Below are 7,831 nucleotides of genomic sequence, written 5' to 3'. Positions count from 1 at the left end.
GTTAAACTTTCAAAGTGCACAACTTCTGGAAGATACTAAATTGATCTGAGTTCTCTGACCTAGGCAAATCTGTGTTTGAGAGTGGCATTACAAGCAAAAAGTGCACCTGTATTTAACAGTGATTTCAACAAGGATTTTGTTTGTTTGTTTGTGTTTTGAGACAGGGTTCCTCTGGGGTTTTGGAGGTTGTCCTGGAACTAGTTCTTTTAGACCAAGCTGCTCTGAAACTCACAGAGATCCACCTGCCTCTCTCTCTCCAGAGTGCTGTAATTAAGTGTGTGCACCACCAACACCCTCCAACATGGATATTTCAAAGCACAGTCCCAATCTGAATGCTCTACACAGTCACAGCAAGCAAACAGTACATACTCAAGACTCTGCCATCTGGCCCAGAGAATTCCAAATACCATGGACAACTCAGGATCACACAGAAATGCAGTGGGGCACACAGGACCATCAGAACCATGCAGGATAACACAAGATCACAGAGAAATAAACTGGGGCACATAGGACCAATAGGACAATGCAGGCCAACACAAGACCAGGCAGTAACATGGCAAAGTCTGCTTCTGGCCACTTCCTCCCACCCAGCCTTGACTTGACCCTCCACACTGGTTCCCATATCTCAACTGGACACTTCTCCCAGTCTCAGGATAGTAGCCCCAAGCTCACCATATTGTGGTTTCCTGGCTCCTATATGCTCAGTTTCCTGCAGCAGTACTCACAGTGAAAGACCCCCAGAGTGGGGAGACCCTCACTCAAGTCTTGGGATAAACCAACGCCCCAATAATTCAAGAGAGACCATTCTTGATGCAAGCACATGAGGTTTATACAGGGAACCAGTGAACTGGGGCCAAGCTCATGACCCTCACAGGGGCAGAGGAGTTTGACCTCCAGTAGCTGTAGTCAGGGGTTTTTAAAAGGGAAACACCATAAAGAATGGGGGAGTTAGGTAAACATCATAAACATAACAGAGGAGGAAGTTAAATGATAGCTTATATCTTAACAGGAAGGTTATCTCAAGTAAGCATTCTTTGTTCATTGTATAGTTAAACATTGAGCAGAAATGTGATGAGATAGTTCTTGGATCAGGGAGTGTAATCTTTTAGGTTTATCTTGAGGTCTCCGGTTTCTCAGGAGAGGGCAGAAGGACAAGTTACTCTGTGATGGGCTAGTTGCTAGGGGTCTAAAAATGTTGAGTTGGGATCTTTCAACAGCACAGCACACAAGACCACCAGAACATTTTCTCTGTAAAGCCAAGCCTGGAAATGGTGACAGGTAGGATCCAGCACAACTTCTGACTGGCAGATAGCCTGGAGGGACTCATTGCCTGCTGAAGCCTGAGTGACAAGAGCTCCTCCCATAGGCTCACACTGTGCTTTAAGACACAGCCCATTGGTTCCTGATACTGCCTTCTAACCTGGACAAAGACCTTTTCTGAATCAGCAGAGATGTGCATTTCAATAGCATTTGCATCTGACTGGAACAGCAGACTCTGCTCTTTCTCTCTCCCTGATCTCCTTAGGCCCTTCCTCAGCCCTCTGTATTGTGTGCAGTGCAGTGAATTTCTGTCACACCTGTGAAAGAGCAGTCAAAATATTTACAAGTATAGAGTGATTTCAGGAAACAATAGGAAAGGTTTGTTATGATGCTTCACACTGAGGTCAGGTGACCTGAACTTGCTGTTTATCCCATTGCAATAGGGACTTCAGGCAACCAGGAAAGAAAATCAGGAACTAGATCTCAAACAAGATAATGGAACTCTCTCCCTACAGAAAGGTGGATGATGTCTCCATGGCTTTAGAAGTTACATTCCTGAAATTCAGAGCCAACTGTTGACAAATGAATAGTAATAAGAGTAGCCCTCATGGAATGCTGAATACTTAGAGAATAAATTAGCAAGGAAAAATGTGCTTAGGATCACTATTGTTAGTCTGTACAACTTCCACAGTCGGGAGTTAAAAAAAATAAAAATCACATTTGCATTATTCATGGTTCTCTATATCAACAGGACTGGTAGAATTAATCACTCCATATATGTGGAAATGGATTTATTAGAATGTCTTAGGTGTTGGCCCTGAGAGTCCAATGATGGTTGCCTTCCCATTAAAATTTGAAGAATCAAGGAGTTTTTCTGTTCATGAGGCTGAATATCTAAGTTGGCCTTAAATACACACCAAAATCAAGGAAGTGGCTCTGTTTCTGAGAAAGGAATGAACTTGCTAGCCAGGTATAGGACAAAGTATATATATATATATATATATATATATATATATATATATATATATATATATTGGTACCAGAAGATCTGATTCAGATGAAAGATGTATCTCAATATTTGTTTGATACGTTGATTTTATTTTTGGTATTTTAAGGACAGGGGTTTTCTGTGCAGCCATGGAACACATTCTGTGGATCACTGCTGCCTGGAGCTCAGAAAATCCAAATGCTTCTGCCTCCTGAGTGTTGGGGTTAGAGATGATCAGCTGAAGGTGGATATCACCTCATGTGATCCAGATTAAATACGAATATTTAGTTTCGAAAACTGCTGTATAATCGCACAGAGGTGTACCCAACTCTTGGGTTTTAGTCAATTCCTATGGTAGTCAATTTGACTTTCAAGAATAGCCATCACAACAACCTAAGCAGAAGAACTGAGAAAGATTCCTTGACTGAAGGAGGCAGGGGAAGCCTGGGAGTTATTTGCAAAACAACACTTTTCCTATGCAAAGAAGCATGTGATGACTATTCTATATAGCCCACACCACTAGCTCTAGAATTACCAAACTCAGTTACCTGGGGCATTCTTTGTTTGATTACCTGTCTGGTTCTGATTTGTTTAAATTGGGAGGGTTATAGACAGGGTTTCTGCATAGTTATGGAACCCATCCTGGAACTCTCTTTGTAGACCAGGCTAGTCTTGAACTTAAGAGATCCATCTGCTTCTGCCTCTCATGTGCATCCTTTTCTTAACTAAAGGTTAAAATAGGAGCACTATTCTTTATTGTAGACCTTTGGAATTGATACAAATCCATCTTTATCAGCTTCAAGTTGGTACACATCTTTAATCCCAGCCTGGAGGAAGCAGTAGCAGTTGGATTTCCTGAGTCTGAGGCCTACCAGGTCTACAGAATATGATGCAGGGCTACAGAGATAAATGCTGTCTCCAAAAAAACAAAAATATCCATCTGTAATCTGGTTCACCCCTTTTGGCTGTGGTGTACACATATAAGGGATATAGAAGAAAGAGAGGTCTTTCTCTTTGCCTGCTTGCCCTAGCTCTGGCTTCTGAATTTATTCTTTAAAAGCTTTAGAGCCCACTTCTTTGAAATGTATACTGAGGAGCAGCTGAGACTACTGGACTCTTCAACTTTCTATTGGTAGACAGCCATTGTTGGACCAGCTATGACAAAGCCTGTGACATATCCTAATAAATCCACTTTCTACAAACACAGAGAGATTCATCCTGCCAGTCCTGTGCAAGTAGAGAACACTGAATGATGCAAGTGTTTTCTCACCTGCCCACTGAGGAAGATGTGCTGGCTCAGCATAGTGTTCTTGAAGAAATTCTTCCTAGCCTCATTCTCTCTGAGAATTCAACTGACCATGAAGACTATGAGTATTTTTTCTTTTCTTTTTTTCAGGTGGAGGGAGGATTTGAGAGAGGATTTCTCTGTGGCTTTGGAAGCTTTACTGGAACTCGTTCTTGTAAACCAGCCTGGTCTTGAAACCACAGAGATCTACAAGCCTCTGCCTCCCAAGTGCTGGAATTAAAGGCATGCACCATTACAGCCCAGCAAAACTACCCTTTTTATTATTGCTCATTTATCAAGATTTTGGCATGAATTCCAGGAATAAATCTCCCAATGCAATGGAGCTGTCACACAGGCTTCTGGCAGAAGAGAGATAGATCATTTTCTTTGTGATCTGGTACCTGTATTTCTCTCATGGTTGTCTGAGGTGCCGGTGACTACCAGGTAAAAAGTAGACTCAGTTTTCCTGAACTCAGCAAGGAGACACAGAAGAACCATGCTCTTATATTATTTGGGGGGGTGGGGTTCAAGACAGTGTATCTCTGTGGCTTTGGAGGCTGTCCTGTATATAACTCTTGTAGACAAGGCTAGTCTGGAACTCACAGATACCTGCCTGTCTCTGCATCCCAGTGCTGGGATTAAAAGCATGTGCCACCACCACCCAGCACAAATGTCTTTGTTGTCCTAAAAATCTCTCTTTATTTTTATTTTATTTTTGATTTGTTTTTTTTTCAATGCAGGGTTTCTCTGTATTGCTTAGGAGCCTGTCCCGGAACTGGCTCTGTAGTCCAGGCTGGCCTTGAAATCACAGATATCCACCTGCCTCTGCCTCCAGAGTGCTGGGAATAATGCTGAGCACCACCAATGCCCAGTACAAGCATCTTTTTGTCCAAAAAATCACTTTTATTTTTAATATCCTGGACTCCTTTCAAACTGTTGAATAAGAGAATCATTTCAGTCTGTTTTGTGTAATGGTTTGTGCAAGCTAGGCACATTCTTTAGAGGAGGAAGAGGATGAACCTGTGAACTACAGAAATAGAGCTGGGTCATCTAATGGGAGAGGCATAAGTGATATTCAAATTTGAGTCTCTGCAGTTCTCCAAATGGTCCAGGTCTAGAGTAGAAGCCAGGTACAGGGAAACCTGTGCTGTGTCTGAGGGACCAAAAATTAAAATTAATAAAAGTTTATCTTGAGTCCTAAATCTATACAGAGAAAGGGAACTTCAAATGGAAAACGAAACTCTTTAAATAAGGAGTGCAATGGCTGGTGCCTGAGCCCCTGCTGTCAGAGAAGGGGAGATAAACTGTCTACCAGTCCTGTTAACATTCCCTGCTAATTGCTGGTCATAAAGATCCCCTGCCAGCTGTAAAGATCCCCAGGCTCAGGGGATAGCTGACAGAAACTCTGACTCCATAACCCTGGGAGCCCATGCCTTGTCTTATCTTACTCAAATGTATCTTGCTTAAAAGTTAGAGTTACTGCTTTACTCTGTACTTTGTATGCCCTTAAGCAACCATGGAAACTGAAACTTGTGGTCTGCCCCTTTAATAGCTTTTGTTTTTGGCTGGTGGGCATCTCATTTCCTCCACCATGGAAAGAGATCCTGCTGGCCAGCTGAACAATAAAAGGAAACTTTTGCTTTTGCTTCAGAGTGTCCACTCCGATGGGTAGTCTTTGGGATTCTGCAAACCTGGCACAACAGTGCCTTTAAGCACACTCTAACCCTTAAAGAAGAACTCTTGCCACTCAAGACTCACTAGCCAATCAGGGACTCCAGGCCAACCTGCCAGTCACATGTCTTGCAGGACACTTCCTGGAGCCATGTGCAGGCTTGGTTTTACAGCAGATCAGGCACTAGTGGATTGATTGCTGTGCACTGAGTGCTGCTGTAGGTGACGTTAGGGAAGCATGGATAAGCACAGAAGCCACAGCATGGTGAGCAAGGGGATGCTATCCCAAGGTGGGGAGGACAGAATTCAGAGGCATGGGAGACCATGTGGCAGGTCCTACGGGAAGTTGGTTGGGAACCTGCTGCCACATCCAGTGTTTTGTGAGGTCCCATGTGGTCCTAGCAACTGCCCAGATCCTGGGTGGTGGCCTGTGTTACTTCCTTTAAGAACACCCTACTCACTGGTCAGTGGTGGTGCATGCCTTTAATCCTTGCACTCCAGAGTCACAGATGCAGCTGGATCTCTGCAAGTTCAAGGGCAGTCTGGTCTACAGAGTGAGTTCCAGGACAGCCTGCAAAACTACACAGAGAAACTCTGTCTCAAAAAACCAAACTAAAAAAAAAAACCAAACAAAACAAAACAAAAATCACTAACCCTTAAGGAAGTGCTCTTGTCACTCAATCCTCACCAGCTAATCAGGGACACCAGTCCAACTTGCCAGTCACAAGTCTTGCAGGACACTTCCTGGCGCCATGTGCAGGCTTGGTTTTACAGCAGAACAGGCACCACTGGATTGATTGCTGTGCTTTGAGTGCTACTGTAGGGAATTGCGCGGGAAGCATGGATGAGCATGGAATCCACAGCATGGGGAGCTAAGGGATGCTATCCAAAGATGAAGAGGAGGGGTTTGGGAGTCATGGGAGACTGTGGCAAGCCCTCTGGGAGGCTGGGCGAGAACCTGTGGTCACATTCAGTGTTCTGTAAGATCTGGTGTTGTCCTAGCAAGTCCCCAGATCTAGTGCTGGCCTATGAATGTTTCATTCTGTGGGCTGCATCTGTAGAAAGCATTTCCATCAGGGAGATTTGTATAGAAACATCTTTGTTGTCAACACCAACATGCTTTTGGTTCACATGGAAGGCAAATTTGAAACGTGGAGAAGATTAGTTTTTCTAGTTTCTTCTAGAAGTTCTGTCCTGCAAATTTAAGATTCAATTGCAGTTAAATTTGTGCATGCCGTAAATGGAATTCTATTAATTTCTTTTTGTATATTTATTTATTTTTGATTTTGTGAGACAGGAATTCTCTGTGTATATTTGGAGCCTGCCCTGGAACTTGCTCTGTAGATCAACCTAGCCCCAATCTTATAGAGATCTGCCTATCTCTGCTTCCCAAGTAGAGCAATTAAAGTCATCGGCCACTAAAGACATCTGTAAATTGCATACTTGTTTTGGATTGCACTTCACTACTCAGCTGTTACATGAAAAAGTAGAAGTGTTGATATACAGAAGTTACCCATTCTTAGGGAATGTCAAGTCCCACAAAATAGAATGACCTGAGGAAGTACTGAGTCTAAAATAACCCAAAGATAAGTAGCATGCTAACTAGGCCTGTTAGAGTTTAGGATGCTAAAATACACATTTGTTCTCCTGGATTATCCAGACATTTGGCTCCAAACCATGACAAATGAAAAAAAAACCCTGATTTATAAACAGCCCCTAGGCCCATCCCCATATCACACAACATGTCATTTACAACCTGTTCAAGGGGGTGTTACTGGGTCACAGTAAGCATTAGGGCATGGTGATCAAAAAAGGTATAGTTTTCTTCTAGAAAATTTCATAGTTCTGCAAGATTAGCAAGATGAGATCAGGTGACAACTGTTTGAAAAAGAAAACACTGTTGTTTTGAGTTTTGAATAGAGCAAGCAAAATTTCTGGATAGGTCTCCAGTCAAGGAAAAGGAACATGGCTCCTTTGAAATCCAGGGAACATGCTTGGTGGAGCCAGTAACAGAATGGGATCCAGGCAATAGCAGTTTTCCATCAGGCTCTGAGGTATCGAGAACAAAATAGAGGTCCTCCAATAAAACTTGAAGACGCTTGGGAGAGAATTTACTGGTCTGGAGCCAGGGCCTTCATGGAGAGGCTGCTGCAGATACAAGAACACCACTCTCCCTATGACATGGAGCTGTGGTTATGGGTCCCAAGGCCACTGTGGGGTTAGTCAGTTATGTTCTTGTGACACCCGGTGTTCCCCTTTTACTACATTGTTCCATTAGCCTTTTCTTGAGTTTTTCCCATTGCATGATAATTTCTCCTGGCTTCCTAGATGTCTCCTGTTTCCCTCCATTTCTTCCTGGAATTAGTATACAGGAAGCTATTCCTCTTAATAAGCTTACCTAGAATAAGACACAGCTTAAGGAAAACCTCTCTACCCCAGCTTTAATCTTTTCTCTGTTCTGCTTTTCCTATCTTGCTCATCTACTAGCACCTGTACCTCAGGAGCTGTCATTAAAGGATGATATGGTCCTGTTACTCATGTACTATGAAATAATTATGTTAATAACTTTCTGTTGAAGTCTTTCCTTTATCTACCTTGCCTGAATTACAGTTTCCTGTTAGTATTTA

This window comes from Mesocricetus auratus, unplaced genomic scaffold, assembly GCF_017639785.1.
Source record: "Mesocricetus auratus isolate SY011 unplaced genomic scaffold, BCM_Maur_2.0 Super-Scaffold_100043, whole genome shotgun sequence".
Classification (NCBI taxonomy): Eukaryota; Metazoa; Chordata; class Mammalia; order Rodentia; family Cricetidae; genus Mesocricetus; species Mesocricetus auratus.
Note: the sequence above shows the minus strand (reverse complement) of the source record.